Raw genomic sequence first — 23294 nt, 5'->3', positions numbered from 1 at the left:
TAACCTAATGGAATTGGAGGAGGTAGTTCTAAGGTCCTAATGTTAACCCTAGCCTTTCTCAATTGTGAGTGTCGTTAGTCTTTTGTTTGCCTTGTCGGTTCGCCAAGTATGCCACTTTTTTGACGTTGGTATGTGTGTCATGTTCTATTATGGTTTCAGTCGAGTGTTGCGTGTTATGTGTTTTGTGTGATTGATTAATACCTTCTTGAGTAGTTAATGAGTATTTAATATGTTTCGTGTTGATTAAAAGGGAATTAAGAATAAATTATATTAGAATTATTTTTGTGGTTAATTAATTAATCGATTATTTTTTAATTGTCTAAGTTAGAGTGAATGTTGAATTATTAGTGAAAGTTAAATTATATTTGGCTTGAGTAATTGTTTAAAAAAAATAAAAAATAAGACAACTGTTTTTATAAATTGATAAATCAAATTCTATTAAGCTAGCAAAATTAGAGTATTTATTTATTACCATATGGTGGAATAAAATATGGGTTATGCATTTTTTGAACAAGGATTATTATTTTCCAAATTTTGGAGATTTCTAACCCTACAATGGATTTTTAAAATTTTGATTGGGAAGGATTTTCTTGTAGATATTTTGTGGGTAGGAACTTGTTGGATTCGAGCGGGAAAACTCTTGTTGCTACTCGGTTTTCATGAGTTCTTTCGGAGTCTTTGACTCCATGTTTCATTTTGAAATTCTTCAACTTGAAGGTGAGTTTATTTGATTTCTCCCTTGATTCTTTATTAAATTGTGTAATTCTTGTTGCGAATGGATAGCAAATGGATTTAGAACCTTTCTCCAACTTGAATTTTGGATTTTAGTTTAGATTTGAATTTGTATGCTTCATTTTTTTAAAATGAGAGTTGCTTTAGGGAAACATTCCCCAAATTTTTATGTATGCTCAGAAAGTGAATTTTATTTCAAAAGTGTGATTTTGTGCACCCATCAACCAATGGGTTTTAAGGAATTTTTGATTTGGAAAGTTTTAATTTTTTGAGTTTTTGAAGGTCCATCAATGGTGGATGGCCTCAAAAACCTAGTTATTGGCCTCCTTAGACCTTTTGAAAAATGTGAATCTGATGTTTTAAATGTGAAATTATTATGTGGAATAATGATATTATATATAAAAATTTCATTTGTGGATTGAATCGGATCCGTTCTCCTCGCATTAGGGCCAATTGAGTAGTTGAATACATGTGCAGAGAATGTTAAATTTGATTGGATATAATAGTAAATGATTTTGTGAAAACAAAGGCTATAGGAATAACCATCAATTATGTTAGTCAAAATGATTTTAATTTGGAAATGATTATTTTGATTTAAATATTGAATTTAGTTTTCAAAAGTATTTTAAATGTTATTGTCATTAATTTGAAATTTGAATTCAAATGGTATTTGTTATAGCCAAATTGGCTTAAATTGAAACTATTATATAATTGTTTATAAATGATGGTTTAATTAGGCTACGAGTTGTTGTTATTCCTTTAAGGTGTGTGGTTTAAAATCAAGTATTGAGCAAAGTTATTTGGGGTGTATGTTTAGTTAGACCCTTTTGATGTGTTATTCCCTAATGTGGATTTTATTATCATGAAAGAGTCAGTTATTGAAATAGTTGCAATTAGTTGACATTGTCTTTTAAGTATATTTTGAGTGATGATATGATTCCTTAACATGGATGATTTAGAGTGCAAGTGTATTCATTTGAGTTTTACTCTTCTTGGTGGATTTTTGGTGTCAATTTTTAAGAGTCATTTTCATGTCATGGTGGTATGTTGTTGAATGTAATTTTATTGTGCAAGTTGATTTGGTTAAGTTTTGGTTGTGGTCGTACTTGCCCTATTGTGGTTTTGGTCTTGTTTTGTGGATAGACTAGTTGTTCATTTCACACCTCCAATTGATTTAACCTTGGTAGTGTTGGCATTTTTGATGATTATGTTGTGATTGTCATTGATGGACACACACTTTCATTGAGATCACTTTTGTATGTATAAGTTAAATCTCAACCGGTACTTGTTCCAACCAGTATGATGCATTATAGTCCTTAGACTATTGGTGTTTTGCAGAAAATGGTTACCGATCTGAAGCGATATGTTGACCCCAAGCGGTTTGAGGATCTCAAGCAGTACGAAGGATCAAAGCGGCAGAACACATATATCCCAGTCTTCATTTGTCAAACCGGCAATCAGTATTTTGCTTAAACCGGTATTTTGTATGAACCAATAATACTCTGTGATGAGTTACCAACCAGCATTTTGTGATGAGTTACCATCCACCGATTGTTTGACGGTGCTGACAATTTAACGGTGCTTTTTGTGTCATGTTACGGAATATGGATAGATGCATTGAACCTAGGAAATTGTATTGTAATCCTATTGGACTGACATGAAATCATATTCTTTTATAAGGACATCATGTCTAGGGTTTTAGGTTGTTGAAGTAGTTGCTAGGGTTTAAGGTGGTTGATGAGTTAGAGAGAGTATGAATGTGTAGAAGACTGAAGTAATGCTGAAATGCATTAGGAACGAGCTATCAAGGATCTAACCAAGCAATCTGTGCTATTAGATAGATCACTCACTTGTTGATTACTCGCATCTTCAAAAAGTCTGAAGCCCTTAACTGGGTAGGCCCAAAAAGCCTTTTGTAAATCCTCTAACAAGGTGGTTCACATCTATGGATCTAAAATCCTCTAGCAAGGTAGTCTTTAATCGGACTTATCTCCTAATAGAGATTGAGATTCCTAATAGGATCTGTTCTGGTAAAGAACATTGTATGACCTTAACTAGTCTTACCTTAACTGGTCTAGTTTCTATTCTATAGATAGTTACTTGTGAGTTCCATCTCACCGTGGTTTTTCCCATTTGGGTTTCCACGTCAAAATCTCTTGTGTTATGGTGTTTGTGCTTCTATGGGTGAATGTATTATTTGCTATTTGGTTTGCATGTGTGCTAACCAGTTTGTCTACTAAACTATTTTACTAGTTTACTGTTAGACTAGAAAAGTGTTTAAGTACTAGGATTTTTGGCATACTAATTCACCCCCCCTCTTAGTATTCATCAATTGGTATTAGAGCCAACCTTTCTATAAGTTTAACCACTTGGAAAGAGATATGGGGGAATACACATTGAGGGAACTTACTCATCAGCTCACTCAGTCTGAGCAAGCCTATGATGATCTTATGGTCAAATATAAGGCATCTCAAGCAAAGAGGAGAGAACATGCTAAAAAGTTGATGGAGCTATCTGAAAATAGTTTTTCTAATGAAGTGGACATGGAAGCCCTGATTCAAGAAGTAGAAAAGTTGAATGAATCCAATTCCAACCTGAGAAAAGAATTGGAAGGACTAACTATTCGAATGTGTCAAGAGCTTGAGAACTGGAGGAAAGCTGAAGATCTGGTCAAAGACAAAGACCATGAAAAATCCAAGCTGAAGCAAGAGATCAGTGCCCTAACTGCTCAACTCCATGTGAGCAAAGTGGAAATGGAAGACATGCAAGGAGAACTGCACATTGCCATCTCTGAAAATGAAAACCTGATGGAAAAAAATGCTGCTATTTCCAAAGAACTCTCTGAGTCAAAGGAAATACTTGCTAAGTTCAACAAGAGTATTGTCAAGGTAGAGAAAAAGCTTGAATTTGCCAAACTTGTCAAGAATACTGATGGACTTGGTTATTCCAGTCATGAGGAAGGTGAGACCTATGGTACAAATGTTGGATCATCAAAGAAACAACTGGCATCAAAGGATAAAGGTAAGCAAAATTTTAAACATGTTTGCTTTAACTATCTTAAAGAAGGACATACTGTCAATGTGTGTAGGAGTAAGGCTTACAATAATTTTCCTTATTTTCTAAATGATAAGCCCTGATCCTATAAATTCAATGGTAATTGTTATGCATGCAACAAGTTTGGGCATAGAGCATCTGAATGTAGGTCTATTATGAACAACACTGGAAGATATCCTCAGAGGACTTGAGGAGTTGGTCCTGAACCTTTTGTGAACTAGAATCACAACTGGTTTAATGTCTTCAATCATCAGTCAAGAAGTGGTGGCTATCAAGCGGCAACCGGATGGAGAGAAAACTCTTTGATCTGTCATAATCATGGTCACATTGCTGCAACATGCAGGAGGAAGAACGACAACATGAATAATGGACCTTGGAGAGCACCTGGAATGGTCTTCTATCATTGCAACAAATCGGGTCACATTGCCAGATTCTGCAGATCAAGAAAGAACATATCGGATGACATACTGGTCACACTGGAAGGAAGGATTGATATTGACACTGTTCAAGTGGATGTGAACAAAACCTGGAAGAAGAAACCAGTGGTATTACAAGAAGAACCGTTTTCTGCACCTAGTGTGGAAATAATGGAACTGACAAACTAAGCATCAGAAAAGCTTAGGGGGAGAAAATGGTGAAAAGTTTCAAACCCCCAGTTTACACCGGTAAAAGACCTTAACCGATATGCGATACCTATCATTTGGCGGAAGACCGGAAATAGTAAAAGGCAAATTAGGGTTTGCGCCCTAATGCTGGAGCATTAATTACGGTTGGTGAGGAATATGTTTAAAAGGAATTTTCAAATCATTTCTCACTATCATTTCTCGAGTGAAGAAGGTTTTCAATGCAAAGCGATGAAAAAGTGATTTGTGCTGCAATTCAGAGAAATTTAGAAACCTTGAAGGAAATTCAGAAGCAAATTACAAGTGGTCAAGAGAAGAACTCAAAGTGGTGATTCAGCAACCAACGAAGTGGAAGGTGAAGTGGAATTTGCAAACCCTAAATTCTCGATTTCCGAAAGGTATTTCTTGAGTTTTCTATTTTGTCATGGCTTTTGCATCTCATGATAGTTCTAGTGCAACTGTCGATTCTATGGATTTCATTCAAAGAAAATTGAAATATAATGCTTTGTCACAAGTACCGGTTGGGGTTATAGTAGAAGAAGGGATTTCAGATTATATAGACTACAAAATCGAAGACCTAGGGTCTCTTGTGATCCATTCGTAGCTAGGTCTATTCTGTGGGAAGGATAAAAAGATCGAACCAGAGTATAGCATTTTGGAGAAGAAGAAACTTCACAATGGGGTTTACTTCCTAGAGGATTTCACAGATGACCACATTAGAATCATTCTGAGCAGAGTTCATGGTGACAAGATGTACCTGGAGAGAACGCATGATATCACTCCACAATTTGTTCATGCCATCACTGGTTTCTGCAACGTCGGTGAAGTGCCAGCCCTTAGGAAGGTCAGCAAGACAGAAATGTCCAAGCTCACCGGTTCAGTGAGTGACTCATGAGGAATGACTATTAATTCCATCAAGGATGACCTCATGAAATATACGTGCAAGGTGATTGGATACCGGACATTCTCTGCCAGCAGAATTAACTCTGTATCTACTGTAGTGGTAAATGTCGCTTACCGGATGATCAAGGAAGATGCATCATTTGACCTCTTCACCAGTATGCAAAGGCAACTCCTGTTGAATCTTAAATCAATCAAACAGGATAATGCATTAAAATTCAAGTTTGGACAACTTCTAATAGGACTATTTTTCTACTTCCAAGGTTACTTTCCTGGAGTGGGAGATATTCAGTGGTCTGCGGACCAACCGGTTACCAAGCAGATCAAAGAAAGCCTTCAAGTAGTTGGAACCAGTTACCCTGATGTTCTGAACAAGTACTTTGATGAGTTCAAAAGCAAGATGAGCCTAAGGATGAGGATATCTAGTGACATTCTCAAGAAATATGAAGAGGATATCTGCTTTATCATCAAAGTTGATGAATGCATAATGGAGGCTATTGAGCCTAGACAGGAAGAAGTGGAGCCTATGGGTTATGAGGTAATGTATGATATGTTGGATGGGTATGCTTCTACCCTAATCGCCTCACCTTGTGATCCTAAGGAAAAGAGAACCAACACCTATCTAGAAGGGTTGCACTAGTTGTAGAACCTCCTGAAAATAAAGGAAAGGCAGTGCCTTCAGCATCGGCACCAGTTACTGCAGCTAGTCCTAGAGTGACCAAGCAGTCACCTTCAAAGAAGAAACTGGTAGTAGCACCTACCAAAGTCTTCGAGAGAAAGAGGAAGACAAAGAATAACTCACTGGACTCAAAAGAAACTATGTCTGAGGAAAACCTAAGAAGACAAGACAAGCAAAGAAAAAGACAAAGAATGAACTGGCATCATCGGCACCAGTAAATATTGACATTTCTTCCTACAAACCTTTGACACATTGTCAAAGAACCATAAAAAATATTAAGAGAAAAGTGTTGAATGATTTGATTGATTATTTTGATGATTTTAATGATGATGAAAAGGAAGCAGTTGAAAAATAAATCATTAAGTATTTATGTGTTAATGACCAGTCGCCTTCAAAAATTAGATCTGAGACACCAAATTCTTTGTATAATTCCTTAGACAATAAATTGTGCATTGCCATAGAGAAGAAGAAAAAGAGAAGAGGATGAAGAGAAAAAGAAACAAGAAGATGCAAAGAAGAAGAAAGAAGAAGAGGATAAGGAAGAAAAGAAGAAAATGGAAGAAGATGAGGAGAAATGAAAACAAGAAGAAAAGAGAAAAGGGGATGAGAAGAAAAGAAAGGAAGAGGAGAAATGAAAAGAAGCGGAGAAAAAGAAGGCAGAGGAGGACAAGGTAGTAGAAGCAACAAAGAGCACTCAGATGGAGACTCCAAAGGCAACCGGTAGTCAAGCCAAACCAACTGACCTCACCAGTCCTATTGACCTCCAGTCTGGAAATGAAATGGAGTTGCTACAGAGCATTAAGGTTGCTCAAGAATGCCTTGAGGTGTTAAGGAGGAAGAAGGAGGAAGATGTGATCCAAGCTATGGTGGACACTCTTATCAGTTTGTTACCTAGCACAAACCTCCCCAGTACTGACTCATTATTGGCCCAATTGAAGCTCCTACGCATAGTCGTGGATAATCAGGTGTAGATCCTAGAGGAGGTAGCAGAGGCAAATGCCAAGAAAGAGCATCAAAAGGCTCTCAACATTGCCCTAGTGAAGAAGCTTAATGAGCTCCAGTCTGAACTACAAAAAGCACAAAAAGACATAAGGAATTCTCTGGATGAGGGGAATTTACTACTGAGTAAGATTTTCCAACCCCATCTCTTCTATGATGATGTGCTTGTACATAAGTAAAAGCTTCAAATTGACTTGCAGTCATATATGAGTACCTTCAAGCTGCCATATGACTCTTTTACAGCTTATGGACAAACCGTTCACCGGTTTCATATCCAGTCTACCAAAATAGAGTTGGAAATAAGAAACTGGACTCGAGATTTGCAGGGACTCCAATTGGTTCTACTCCCATGCCTGCAGATACTTCATAAATTTTATCTCAATTTGGATGCTTTAACAGTGACTCAAGAGATGAGCACACTAGATGCCATGGAAGAACAGGTCTCCCAAATGCATACAGAGAAGGAAGTGGCTACTTCGCTACTTGAGTCATGGTCCTTATCTATGAAACAATTTTTGCAGGACTTCAAATCAGTTTTTGACAAGTTTTATTCCTTATTGTCATAAACTCTTATTCTTTTAATACTAATGAAACAGGGGTTAGTCTGTAATATTTTGTTGTCATTGTTGGCAAAGGGGGAGAAGTATAAATTTTGAATGTTTTGATGTATAATTTCATGTTATTTCTGTTAAGAAGTAGTATGCATTGTATTTTCTGCAAAAGGGATAGTGTATATGCTTAGGGGGAGTAATTTTGATTCAGGCATATTTTTGTTGTAAAACACTTAGATGTCAAAATTTCCTAAGTGTTGCCATCAATGCCAAAGGGAGAGATTGTTGGCATTTTTTATGATTATGTTGTGATTGTCATTGATGGACACACACTTGCATTGAGATCACTTTTGTATGTATAAGTTAAAGCTCAACCTGTACTTGTTCCAACCGGTATGATGCATTATAGTCCTTAGACTATTGGTGTTTTGCAGAAAATGGTTACCGGTCTGAAGCAGTATGTTGACCCCAAGCAATTCGAGGATCTCAAGCGGTATGAAGGATCAAAGTGGCAGAACACATATATCCCAATCTTCATTTTGTCAAATCGGCAACCGATATTTTTCTTAAACCGGTATTTTGTATGAACCAGTAATACTCTATGATGAGTTACCATCCACTGATTATTTGATGGTGCCGACACTTTAATGGTGCTTTTTATGTCATGTTATAGAATATGTCTAGATGCATTGAACCTAGGAAATTGTATTGTAATCCTATTGGACCGACATGAAATCAGATTCCTTTATAAGGACATCATGTCTAGGGTTTTAGGCTGTTGAAGTAGTTGCTAGGGTTTAAGGTGGTTGATGAGTTACAGAGAGTATGAATGAGTAGAAGACTGAAGTAATGCTAGAATGCATTAGGAACGAGCTATCAAGGATCTAACCAAGGAATCTATGCTATTAGCTAGATCACTCACTTGTTGATTACTCGCATCTTCGACAAGTCTGAAGCCCTTAACCGGGTAGGCCCAAAAAGCCTTTTGTAAATCCTCTAACAAGGTGGTTCACATCTATGGATCTAAAATCCTCTAGCAAGGTAGTCTTTAATCAAACTTATCTCCTAACAGAGATTGAGATTCCTAACAGGATTTGTTCGGGTAAAGAACATTGTATGACCTTAACCAGTTTGGTTTCTATTCTGTAGATAGTTACTTGTGAGTTCCATCTCACTGTGGTTTTTCCCATTTGGGTTTCCAAGTCAAAATCTCTTGTGTTATGGTGTTTGTGCTTCTATGGGTGAATGCATTAGTTACTATTTGGTTTGCATGTGTGCTAACTAGTTTGTCTGCTAAACTGTTTTACTGGTTTACTGTTAAACTAGCAAAGTGTTAAAGTACGAGGATTTTTGGCATACTAATTCACCCCCCCCTCTCTTAGTATTCATTAGGTAGAAGGTTTGTTTAATCAAGTTGTCCTTTAGTTTTTCTTTTTGAACTCCTTGTGATGGTTGGCTCTTGTGATTTTCCTTGGGGTTCTTCAGAGGTTGTGTAGTGTCATCAGGAAGAGTGGCTTTCGAGTGGGGGTTGGGCCCAAAGAGGTAGTAGGATAACCCATCGAAAGTTGAGTAATAAGTGATAACTTAATTAAAAAATGGGGGATTGGTTTTATAAACATTAATCAAGATAAATTATGCCCTGCTCATGGTTGAGTGCCAGTACAGACTCAGGATGTAGTGGGAAGGCTTGGAATGACAAACCAACTACCTTGTTTATATGAAAGGTTTGTTGGGTACTGCATTAGACATGGATGGGGGTCAGAGGTTTAGGAGAGGCTACCAGGGTAACCTAGGATGGGGGTCCAGGCCTATGGAGGCCTGCCAGAGTAACCCATACCAACTATGTGATGACACTCTTCCCTTATGTTCACTAGTGTATAGTAATGTGTTGGCTTTACTTGGAGCACTCTTGTGAGAGTCATGCTTGTATGCTTATATCTTGTGTGAGTTTCTGATGTACATGTGAGACCATGTGATTCTTTGTTATGGCTTGCTTGAGGGCCTTTGTTCTATCTACTAGCATGGAGGGGTGGTTCCTTTTTGGGCCACATGGTCAGGTGGTAGTGCCACTTTCCATTGGGTATTTTGTTTGTGCCTTCTTGTGATGGATTAGCTTTGTAGGTGGTCCAATTTTTATTTTTGTATTTACTCCATTCCATGTTCCAGATGGATCCTTTTGTTCTTCTCAGATCATTCATGTATCTCTTGGACCCTATGTGGTCATATGTATCATCTGTTTATGTATGCCTTGATGGCAGGTTGTAATTGATGTAAACTTTATGTATTTTTCATCTTTTATTTATTAGAATGGTCTTGCACTTGAAGTGGACCCAGAGATGTAGCCCATTAGGGGTGAACTCCGATATCAATTGGTGTTGTATGGTGTATGTGTTCATCTGGTTCCTTTTAATCTTAATTGGATTTATTAAGTTATAAATAAAATGTGGTAATATGGATTATGATGAATGTAGCTTTAGTGATGTAATGAAACTAATGGCAGTTGTATATATTCAATTGTGCTTAGTTTAATCTGATATGGAGTTTAATTGCTATGTTCATGTGGTAATCATTCTATCATGATCAGGTTTAATCAATCTCATTGTTAATTGAATTAATACACCTTATGTTCATTCGATTAATTGAGTAATCCTCGTTGGAAACCCTTTAGGTGATTAGTTAAATCTTCCACTTGTGCAAATTTTATTGCAATGTTTAACTTATTGCATCTTAAAGTTTATTAATGTTTTAAAAAAAAATTATTTGCACTCTTTTCAAGTGTTTTTAGTTGTTTCCTTTAGGGTATCTTTGTAGTACCCCTCCTCAATTAGACTCTTTTTGTATTTATGTTTGACTACAGTTGACTATTAAGTGGAACATTATTGTTATATATGATTTAGACTTTATGTGATGTTATTTCATGCTTTATCTAGATTTGTGGTGTATACTTTTATGCAGTATCTCCGTGCTTATGATTAATGTTATTTTTATGGATCATTATCATGGACTAACACTTTTACCTTATTTGTGCGATGCGTTATTTATATGTTGCATGTTTGCAAGTGTATGGGATGTGAGAGGATGATTTTCCTTCACTCACTCTGGTGAGATAGGGAACATCATGATTCTCCTTCATTGATGTGTGTCGTATCTTTTTATATATTTGTCTACATGCATGTGTGGTTCTTTGGTGCACGACATTGTAGGTACAAGTACTGGGTAGGTACGGGGTATCAACTCCATGTGGTTTCACAGGTTTGAACGTTCCTTATTCGTCTGATGGGAGTGGAGGAGATAGTTGTTGGACCCTAGCTTGACCCCATAGTTACACTCATGTGAGTGTTGTCAGTCAGTCATCTTTTCCTGGTTGACCGGTATGCGAGTTAGAGTGCTTTAGTGTTTCATCTTGTGGGTCATCGTTGATCATTCCTCATTTTGTGTGTTTCCATTTATTTGAATAGTCATTTAATTGAGCGAAGGATGCTATTTTTGTGTTAGTGTAATTAGTTAATTATTATGCTCTTGAGTTTATTGATTTAATTAATTAAATGAGTTGCTGGAATTAAATGGTTAAATTGGCTTATTTTATTATGTTAAAGTTGTATTATTATTTTGTGAAAGGAAATAAGTATTTGCCTTGCCATTTAAGTGTAGAGTGATTACGTTGAAAGAAAGTATTATGGAAATAGAAATGAAATAAAATAAAAATAAAATCTTTTCCTTTTTACCTTTCCATTTGACTTTTGTATTTTATTTTGTTGGAAAAGAATTGTTTATGGAAAAAAGGTAAATCTAATTGTTTTTACTTTTTAAATAGTTTAATCTAATTGGTTGGAAAAAAATTTAACCTAAAAGTTTAGGTTGAAATATATTTTTCCCATATATTCCTGGGAGCTCACGGGAAGAAGGGAGGAAAAATTTTGAATGAGAAATTTGGAAAACCATTTTGGAAGAGGAGCTGGAGTTGGTCTTGGTTTGCAAGATTGGGATTCTTCCATCTATTTGCTTCCTAGTTTGCTTAAAGGTTAGGTAATCTCTTCTTGTTTTGCAATTTAATTTTAAATGTTTTAGTTGCTTCCTGTGTGTTCGAAAAATGTAAATCTCTTTGTAAATTCTTGTTGAATGATTGGAATGAAAGAAAGAGTGTTTGTTATTGATGATTTTGTTGAATTCATATCAAATGGGTGCATGTTGAAAAGAAATGATTCATCTTTCCATTTGTTGTTTGTTATTTGTTCTTGCAAAATCAAGTTCTTGAATTATCCCTTCTATTTGGTATAGAAAGGAATAGAATTAGTTTGTTGTGTGTTTTCTAGTTTCTATTTGCCCAAGATTATGGGCTTATGTTGGAAGAAATTGGTTATTTGTCTCTTGCAAGATGCAAGGAATTCTTCCTGTGTGATGCAAGTGAAGAAATTTATCATAATCCTTCTCCTATATTTTAAATTATTCTTATGTTGCCAAATCTTTATATAATTGGGGCTCTCGTGTGTTATTAATTTACCAATTACATTATTGAAGGTTATCATCTCATATTTTGGATTTTGGCACTGTGTATGTGCTCCCATAAAAACGATGAACAGGGGATGTTTTAATTTTATGATTAAATTATTTTAAAAGAATTTTTTATTAGATTAATCTAACCTAGCCCATGTGGCGGGCTAATCCCACCACGTGGGATGGTAATGTCCTGCTACGTGGTAGCAGCACTACCGTTCGGTAGGGCTGCTAAGCGGTAGAAGCACTGCCGGTCGGTAGGGCTGCTAAGCGGTAGAAGCACTACCAGTCGGTAGTAGCTGCTACTGGTGGTAGCAGCACTATCGGCAGGCAGTGTCTATTACCACCAGCAGTAGCACTACCCGTGGGTAGGGCTTTGCCCATCGTGTGTCGTTGACCCCTCACAGTGCAATTTAAATGCACTGTTAATTATTTTTATTAAATGCTATGAAATTTTTAAAGGTTAGTTTACATGTTATGTTAAATGGTAATTTATAAGTTAATTTTATATGTTGGTTTTTAATATTTATTTAATAGATTTAATTATTGAAAATCAAAGCTTTAGAATTATTAATTCAAATAGGTAAATTTGGATGTATTTTTGGAAATAGTTTATACATTTATATAATTCATATTTTTATTTGGTTGAATACTTAATATCCATTTTATTCCATGTTGGAATATTGAATTGGTAATTATATAGAAATGAATGTCGTTTCTCAATGACACATTAGATGAAGGGTGTTTTTATTTAATTTTTCAATCAATAAATTTTGCAAGTGTTTATGATGTTGTTTTCTCAAAGATTGTCTAAGTGCGGACTTAGTGAAATTAGCTTTTCTTGCAAAGAGTATTATTGGTGGTTATTTCTCGTATGCGCTTCAGTCACCTTGTGGTGGCGTATTTGGTATCTTTTGACCAAGAGATGTATGATGACCTCGTTGTCTTAACCATGTAGTGTTTTTCCCTTATGGTTAACCAAGAGTTAGTATGTCTTTGTTTTGACCACTAGTATTTGGATAGTGGTGTTATGTCTGCCTGCTTCGCCATAGGGTCCTCATGGAGTGACCATGTTTGTTTAGTGTCCTTTGAGAGAGTGGCTTTTCAAGTGGGGGTCACACCCAAAGTGGATGGCAGGATAACCCCTCGAAAGTCAGTTAATAAGTGATAAACTAATAATTTGATTAGGAGCTAGGTAGTTTATAATATTATATAAGATATTGTACCCCGCACATGGTTGAGTGCTTGTATAGGATCAAGATATAGTGGGAAGGCCTAGAATGGCAAACCTATCACCTTGTCTTTATGAAGGGTTGGTAGGGTCCGCATGAGACTTAGATGAAGCCGAAGGTTCAAGAAAGGTTACTAGGATAACCCAAGATGGGGGTCGGGACCTATGGAGGCCTACCATGGTAACCATCACAAGCTATGAGATGACACTCTCTCTTTAGGATCACTTGTGTATTGTTATGTTGATTCACTTGAGTATTGTGATGTTGAGTCACCTAGAATATTGTGGAGTTGTATTGTACTGTCATGGAGTTGTATTGTTTTGTCGACCATGTCATGTTTTTTCTTGCTTGAGGGTCCACCACTATCTCCTATCATGGTGGGGTGATTCTAGTTAGAGATCACATGGTGGGGTGGTAGTGCCACTTCCCATCAGATGTTCTTGTTTGTACCTTCATGTGAGGATTGGCTTCACAGGTGTTCCTGTGGCTTGTGACTCATGCTCTATCTCATGTTGGAGATTATTGTTCTTTGGCGACCTATGTGGTCAATTGTATCAATGAACTTATCTAATCTTGTATTTGGTTAATTTGTTAACTTTATATGTATATTGAGAGCCATGTATTGGAAGATCAGTGTAATCCTAAGTTTTGGATGTTATTTATCAACTTTCTATATGATTGGTGTAAATGCTTATTGAAGAGAAATTATATTGTATCCTTTCAATCTTTAATGTGTAACCTGTTATTGCATATGGATTATTTTGTTCAATGAGTAATGATGGTCAATTAGATTAATTGTAATTATGGAATTTAACTTTTAGTTTAATTATTCGTTGGTAACCCTTTAAGAATTCTAATGTAAGTCTTCCGCTTGTGTTATTATAGTGCTATTGTAGTAATTAATGCACTTAATGTGATTTATACTTTTTTAAAAAAAAATTATTTCACCCTTAGTTATGGTTTTTCCTTTGGGGTTCATGGCGGGACATTACATTTAGTATCAGAGCCCATGTTTCAACACTGGGTACTTTGGGTTTGTATTGACCTCATTTAACTAGACCTTTTGATTAGGTCTTAGTGGTTGTGATTTCCTTGTTTTATCCTTTCCATGGATCTGAACCTTTTTCTCTTGTGCAGTGTTAGGTCATGGCTAGGAGAGCCAAGGGTAGTGGTTGTGTTGGCAGTCACAATAGAGGTAGAGGTGGGGGACGAGGTCAAGGTTAAGACCACCATAGTCCTTCACCACTACCCACTCATGTGAGTGTGGATCAAGATCAGTCTGTTCATCATGATGAACAACATTCAAAAGAGCAGGTTCTCAAAAGGGAAGAGTTGTGATAGATGTTTCAGGAGGTTCTAGCTAGACTAGGCCCCTGACCTGAGGTTGATCAGCCCCTCCATGCTCAGGTTGAGGAGTCGCATCAGCAGGTTTGAGAGAGAGAGAGAGAGAGAGAGAGAGAGGTCTCCTAAAAGGAGAGAGGTCCCAATAGACGAGGACCCAGCTACCATGGGGCACATGAGGGACTTGATGAGGTCCAATCCTCCTTTCTTTGATGGTAAAGGTACCGGTCTCGAGGCAGAGACATGGCTTATCATTTTAGATTGGTGTTCACCATGTATCCATATGGTAGCAACACCAAGGTGAGATGCGCTATCATGCGTCTTGAGGGTTTCACATCTATCTAGTGGTGGTTAGAGGAGGAGAGGATCAGTGTGAGCATTAACACCATTTCGTGGGAGATCTTTCTGGAGAGATTGAGGGCATGATTTCTCTCACCCTAATGGAGGTAGTCATGAGAAGATGAGTTCTATGCTTTGCGTCATTTTGGTATGACAGTAGATCAGTTTGAGCATAGGTTCTATGAGCTCAAATAGTGTGCCAGTATTGCCAACGATGAGGCGATGCTTGTTCAACACTTCTTGAGGGGTCTAAATGACTGCATTAGTGGAGGAGTGAGAGTATTTGAAACTGCTTCAGTAGAGGTAGCCATGTCAAAAGCTAGGCTGGTGGAGAAGAATCTTAGCCGTGCGCATGGTGGCCAGTTTGGAGTACAGATCAGGAGTGTACCTTTTAGTGGGTCTAGAGTGAGAGGGAATCAGTCCCAGACTGTTGCACCTTTTAGGGGTCCTCAGGTACCCACTATGGGTGAGCAGCACTAGCCGCCAAGATTGAAAGATTTTTAGGGCTAGTAGGGTGGCAACTCTTAGTCCTCTCAAAGTGCATCTCAAGCCCCTAGTAGGGGAAGCTTTTAGCAGTCCAGTGGGCCGTCTGGGAGTAGAGGACCTATTAGAGGAGGTTGCTTCACCTGTGGATAGTTTGGTCATATTGGTGCTTAGTGCCCTTAGCGTACTCACCAAATGGGTAGTCAGAGGCCAGCAGTATCAGAGTTGATAGTGGGGGATGCAGGTAGATCCCACAGAGTGTTTGTAGTGGTTGATGACCATTAGGCTGAGAATCAGGGTACAATGATTAAGACTACAAGTATGTTGTGTGGTATCCCTATCTCTATACATATTGACTTTGGTGCTTTAGATTCTTTCATTTCTTCATCCTTTGTGGAGAGGTGCAGGCTCACGTCTACTAAGCAGGCGGATAGGTGGTAAGTAGATTTGGCTACCGATGTGCATGTGTCTGTCGATACCTTCATTCCCAGTTGTCAGTTGGACCTATGACCCTTTGTTACTTCAGTTGACCTTTGAGTAATTCCTTTGGGGTCCTATGGAGTTGTGTTGGGGATGGATTGGCTATCATCTCACAATGCTCGTGTAGACTATCATCTGAAGAAAGTAGAGTGTTTAGATGACCATGGCAAGAAAGTGGGGATCGTTGGAGTTCAATGATCGATATCCATTGCCTCGGATAGATGATATTTTTTATCAAGTAAAGGGAGCCAAGGTGTTCTCTAAGATTGATCTAAAATTTAAGTATCATCAGTTGTGCATTCAAGATGCAGACATTCATAGTATGGTGTTTCGTACTCATTATGGTCACTATGAGTTCACAGTGGTGCCATTTGGGTTGACGAATGCGCCTTCGATTTTCATGAGCCTTATGAATGGGATTTTTTGCACCTACCTTGATCATTTTGTCCTTGTGTTCTTAGATGACATATTGATTTATTCTAGATCTATGGAAGAGCATGAGGGACACTTACGACAGGTATTGAGTGCTTGAGGGAGAATCAGCTTTTTGCCAACTTGGCGAAGTGTGATTTCTTCCAGTCAGAGGTGAACTATCTTGGTCACATAGTTTTGGGAGAAGGTGTATCCATGGATCCTTCTAAGATCCAATCCATTATGGATTGGCCAGCACTGACCAATGTTTGAGAGGTCTGAAGTTTCATGGGTTTAGCTGGATATTACCGTCGCTTTGTTCAGAGTTTTTTCTCGGATAGATCACCCGATCACTTCTCTTCAAAGGAAAGGGAAGAAGTTTGTTTGGTCAGAGTAGTGCGAGTCAAATTTTCATACTTTGAAGGAACTCCTTGTTAGTGCTCCAATTTTGGTAGTCCCTGATCCATCTAGAGATTTATGGTATACATAGATGCCTCTTTGGAAGGTATAGGTGCAGTGCTTATGCAGGATGGGCTTGTGGTTGCCTATGAGTCTTGCAAACTCAAAGACCATGAGTTGAACTATCCAGTTCATGACTTGGAGTTGGAAGTTGTAGTGGATGTGTTGGTTAGATGGTGACATTTCTTATTGGGGCATCGATTTGAGCTGCATAGTGATCACCATAGTTTGCAGTATACATTCATGTAGCCAAACTTGAATGCTCGACAACAAAGATGGATAGAATTACTCTGAGAGTATTATTTTGAGGTTCAATATATTCAAGTGAAAGAGAATATAGTGGAAGATGCTTTGAGTCATAGGTGGCATGAGGTTGCAGATTTGTCCCTTGGAGTGGACTTGAGAGAGAGGATTCTTGGAGTTCTTCCTTAGGACACCTGGTATCAGGATGTTAGAGATGTGGTGGAGTCTAGAAGGCCATTGGAGGGTAGATATTCTAGATATAATCTTGAGTTAGATGGTCTTCTTTGACATCTTAGATGGATCTATGTACCTCCTTTGGAGAGTCTTCACTTTTGATCATGATAGAGGCCCATCATGCACCTTATTCGGCACACCGTGGTGTCAAGAAGATGCACATAGATCTTAGACAGATATATCATTGGGTTGGTATGAAATGTGACATTCCTAATTTTATGTTGAAGTGTTTAAAATGTTAGTGGGTGAAGGCGGAGCATCAGCACCCTGTAGGGATTTTATAGCCTAATTTGATACCAGATTGGAAATGGGATATCATTTCCATGGATTTCATAGTGGGGTTGCGTGTTTCTTTGCGTTGTCATGATGTCATTATGTTCATTATTGATAGATTGACCAAAGTTGCTCATTTTCTCCCTATTTGATCTTCTTATATAGCAATAGTGGTGGCATGAGTCTTCTTGGAAGATGTGGTGAGGTTGTATGAGATCAGCAATCACGCTGGGAGGAATACCTTTGCCTTGTGGAGTTTTCTTATAATAATGGATATCACAGTTCTATAGGCATGTCTCCCTTCCAGAAATTGTATGGTCATCCTTTCTGTACTCCTTTGAGTTGGGATCGGTTAGAGGTAGGGTGAGTTTAGGGCCAGATATGTTTCATGAGATGGAGCAACATGTTGAGCAGATCCATGGGCATTTGGTTGCTACTCAGGATAGGTGGAAGAAGTATGCCAATGCTCATAGAGTGGATCATCAGTTTTCAGTAGGCGACCATGTGTTCTTGAGAGTTCATCTGAAGAAGAGTTTGATCCGTTATGGAAAGGGTTCTAAGTTGGTGCCTCATTTTGTTGGCCCTTTTGAGATCCTTGAGAGGATAGGACCTATTGCCTACTGTCTTTCCTTGCCACCAAGTCTATCCTGCATCCATGATGTCTTTCATGTTTTAGCTCTTCAACCTTATCATCCTGATGTGACTCATGTTCTTGATTGGAACACTTTGCAAGTCAAAGACATGCAACTTTCCATGGAGCCTGTGTGCATTCTTCAGCATCGGGATTTGACCCTCAAGGGTCATACCATCAACTAGGTAAGGGTCCTATGGGACCCAAGTGATGAGACATCAGTGACATGGGAGGATGCAGTGAAGATGAGAGAGCTTTATTCTTATCTGTTTTAGCCTTCCATGAGTAAGCCTAGTTTTGGGGGAGAGGATGTAGTAGCCCTCCTCGATTAGAGTCTTTTTGTATTTATGTTTGACTTTAGTTGACTATTCAGTGGAATATTATTCTTATATATGATTTAGATTTTATGCGATGTGTTGGAGCCCAAAACCACAAATTGGAAAACTTAAGGATTTGCCAAGCCCTTAACTGATCCAACTAGCCTTGGCCAATGAACAGGGATGGTCAGAGACCAAATCCCTCTACACTTAAGGCTCCATTGAACCTATACCTCTCCATCTCAAGCACAAAAAGAGTTATTTAAAGTGGATTTAAGCTTTATGATTAGCAAATGCAAAACTGGCAAATGATTGTTCTGCAATTATGCTTTATTATGTGCTTTAAGTGAATGCTTTTGAAAAGAAATGAAAATGATTATGATAGTATAATAAGAATAAGAATTCTTTCAGGACTTAAAAGAAATATGTAAATACTAGTTCATATAGAGTTTGGGAAGAAAGTTTCTCTGTCAAGAACCTTAAATGCATGGCAAACCAGGACCTTAAAAGATAAATAATAGACCAATGCCTCTATCCAAGGATATTTTTGACACTTTATGGACAAAAGATCTTATCAACTCTTGAGACAGTATTAATCATCAACTATGAAGGTTTCAGTATGTGTTACACAAACAATGAAAATCCAATCTCCCATTTAATGTAACAACATGTGATGGCACATCATAGCAAATCAAATGGCAGATTTATCAAGAGGACAAAGATAACTCATCAACACAAAAGTATGCACAATATTTAGAAAAAGAAATAATGAACCTTGTATATTAATACTTAGGAAATGATTGCATACATAAGTTTCACTTGGAAATACTCCATTACAGTCTGTTTGCACAAAAATATACTTCTTCTTCCTATAGACTTCCCTAATACACATAACTTGCAATCCTTCCTAGCAGTATTTTGCCCCCCCAGTATTACATACAAAAATGACTCCCTATAAGTATGTGAATCAAAAGACATTGATGAAAGGACACACCCTTTCATACATAGAAGGGAGTTACAGAAAGTTACATTCCAAAGGACACACCCTTTGGTTTAATAAATAATTATAAATTAAAACCCTAAAAATACTAAATGATGCTTCAATAATGTGTCTTTTATTCTCTGCCTTGATAAAATTCCTCAACAAATATTCATCATCTTCTCATTATTTCCTGCACACAAGATAAGCCAATCAAATTCCTTGATTTGAAAATTAAACATATCTCACCTTCAATTAGGTTTTAATTGGTAGAATCAATAATCTTTATTTCCTTATATAAATACTCATTTTAAATAATTCATTTAAATCAAAGTATTTCAATCCTTTAAGAAAATAATTTACAAATATAACATCCATTTATATAAAATAACACTTTACCCTAAAATATATATTAAAGGCACTTATTTAAGGTAAATATACATAAATTTCATCTTTAATGCACGTTCAAATAATCACATAAGGTAGTGTGATATGATAAGAATATACTTCCCTTTTATAACATTTGTGAATCAATATTCCAGCCATGTGATAAGAGCACATTTTCACCCTATAGTCTGAACTATACATTCAATTTTGATCTTTGATTCTGCACCCCACCACATGTCTTCTTTTGGTTCGCTCACAGATCACCCTGGGCACCACCTAACCTGCCACATCAGTCTACCACCTCAACACCGCCAGACCCACCATTTCACTTTGGTTCTTCTTTGTCGCTAATCCACAATGGATATTGATCATGCAACTTTCCATTGCGGTATAGCAATAGCTGTTGGATCTTCCTTGATCTGCTCGACCTTTATCTCTTTGTCCATCTATGCCATGTGTCAGCCTCTAGTTTTCTCATGGATCCACTTGTTCACCACTTGGACCTGCCATTGGACCTGGGCCCGCCTTGTCACCAAGTCATGATGGGTAACTGATGAGTAGTTTCCCATTGTGGTATAGCGACAATCGTTGATCTTCCTTGGATTTGCTCGCCTGTTAATCACCCATTTTTCTACACATGCTTTGTCTCTGATCCACGATAGGTATCTGGTGAGTTGTTTCTCATTGTGGTATAGCGACCACCATCCGATCTGCCCAACTTGTTTGACCTTTAGCTTTCATCCTCGCCAGTCTGTCATAAAAATTTGGTTTCATCAAGATGTGTGCGTGCACGTGGGGTCCACTGGGTTCAGCCTTCTTCACACCAAAAGCCATTTGTCTTTCTACAATTATCATGCGAGTTGTTTTGGATTTAAATTTTAAAAGAGTCTATCCCACAAACAATGTGGGATAAAGGTTTTCCCTTTTCTGGTGCAACACGCTTGAAAGTTTCTAAAACTTTTTCTACTGATCCATCTGCACAGGCTTGGAGGACTTGGCAACCCCATTCATGAGGCATTTGATCTCTTGGATAGCTCCATTTTCTTCAGTTACACCCCTACATATAAGACACCAGTAGTAAATGCTCTTATGATGGAAAAAAGGCATTCATATATAGCACAAAAATATTTTGTAAAAATATGTGCTAACAGTGGCTCTTTTTGGGGATGTATGTTCTCTTTAAGGACATAGCAATATCCTAGTTATCTCTGGAAAGTAGACCAAAATGAAAATTGAAAACATATAACAAAAAACAAGAGAAAAAACTATATTACTATAATACAAGAAATACTCCCTGATCATCAAGAGAACAAATGCTTGAGGTATTGAGCATGGACTAGAAATTCCAGCACTTTGCCATCAGTACCCTACAAGTAATATGAATTTTTTCCACCCTTTTCAAAGATATAAGGTCCTAGCCAGAGTGCATCAAATTTTCCATGTTTTCCTTTGTCTTGGTCTTTGGCATTCCATTTAAGTACCCATTATCCCTCCTCAAAAGTTCTATCACAAGCCCTTTTATCATGTAAAGCCTTAACCATTTGTTGCCTCTGAATGTTTCTTTCCTGAGCCTCTTTTCTACATTCATCCAACTCGGTCAAAGCCATCAATCTGTCCCCCATAAAGTTTACTTCTTCTAAAAATTCCTCTATAACAAATTTATAAACTAGGAGCAAATTACTCAAGGGTAATCTTGCTTCTTTGCCATATACAAGCTCATATGGAGCAAATCCTATGGACTTCTTCACCATCACTCTATCAGCCCATACTACTAGCATCAATTTTGAATCCCAAGCTCTTTTATTATCACCCAACATCCTTTTGATAATCTTCAACAAGTTTTTATTGCTAGATTCTGCTTGTCCATTTCCTTGGGGATGATAAGGTGATGAATAGGAAAAAGTGATGCCATAATTTTCACAGAAATCAGAGAACTCATTGGATCTGAAACACATCCCATTATCTACCACAATCTTCTGAGGTACCCTAAATCTAGTCAGAATGTTTTCCAAAAGAAACTTTATCACAACTTTGTTGGTAGCCTGTCTTGTGGGAATGGCTTCAACCCACTTATTAAAATAATCAGTAGCCACCAAAATCCATTTATGCCAACCACTATATTTGTTTGCTATCTCTCCTATGAAGTCAATACCCCACATGTGGAATGGTTCCTCTGTATGCATGGTTCTGAGAGGAATGGCTCCATTATACTTAAGTTTTCTTGAGAATTTTTGATATGCTTCACATTTTCTAATATAAGCATGACTATCTTTGAAAATTTGGGGCCAATAATAACCAACATTTAGAATTTTATGAGCAGTGGTTTTGGCTGAAAAATGAACTCCATATACGCCTTCATGTAAATCTTTTAAAACAACAGATGCTTGATACCCATCTAGACACAATAAGAGAACACCATCTCTATTTTTCCAATATAAATCTCCATTAAGTAACAGATACTTAGATGTTTGAAGCTTTAAAGTTCTCTTCTGACTATCATTTAAACTATTTGGACATTTCATGTATTTCAAGTAATATACAATATTTGTATATCAAGGACACCTCTTAATGTTAATTTGTACATCTTCCAACTCTACCTGATTTACTTGTGCTACTCCAAGATTGGATTCTACCATCAATTTTGCTAAACCATGACCCCTTACCAACTTTGTGATTTGTAGATCAATATTGAATTCTTGGATCTATTTTATCCATCTGCACCTCCTTCCAATAGTTTCTGATTGTCTGAAGATGTCTTTAACATCAGTATTTGGTACATATGCAATGACAATGGTGCCAAATAGATAGGGTCTAAAAGATTTCACAGTTTTCACAAGAGCATAAGCTTGTTTTTTATTTAAATCATAATTCAACTCAAATGCTTGCAATATTTTGCTAAAAAATGTCATTGGCCGTTCATGACCCTCATCATTCTTTTGTAACATGACAGTTGCAATAGTATGGAATGAAGAAAATGAAAACACTTGAAAAGGCTTAGAGAAATTAGGTGATTTTAATACAGGGGCTTCCTTGATGGCTCTTTTGATATTTACAAAGGCTTCAAGAGCTTCATTAGTCCATTTTATTTCAGCACCTTTTTTCAACATTTTAGCAATAGGTTTTATGATTTCGGAGAAATTTGAAACAAACCTTCTTACAAAGTTAATTTGACCGAAAAAAGATTGAATTGCTTTAACTGTTTTTGGGATTTGAATTTTATCAACAGCTGCAATCCTTTCTGGATCGATTCTCACACCATCTTTTGAAACAATATGACCTAACGATTTTCCTTCAATAACCCCAAAATGACATTTTTTAGGATTCAAAGATATGACATATTCTAATGCTCTAATAAAAATCTTTTCTAGATCATTACAATGATCTTCTACCTTTTAAGAATAAGCAGTCATATCATCCTGGTAAACTACCAAGATATAATCAATCATACCCTCA

Source organism: Cryptomeria japonica, chromosome 2 (assembly GCF_030272615.1).
Source record: "Cryptomeria japonica chromosome 2, Sugi_1.0, whole genome shotgun sequence".
Lineage (NCBI taxonomy): Eukaryota > Viridiplantae > Streptophyta > Pinopsida > Cupressales > Cupressaceae > Cryptomeria > Cryptomeria japonica.
This window is presented reverse-complemented; position numbering follows the sequence as displayed.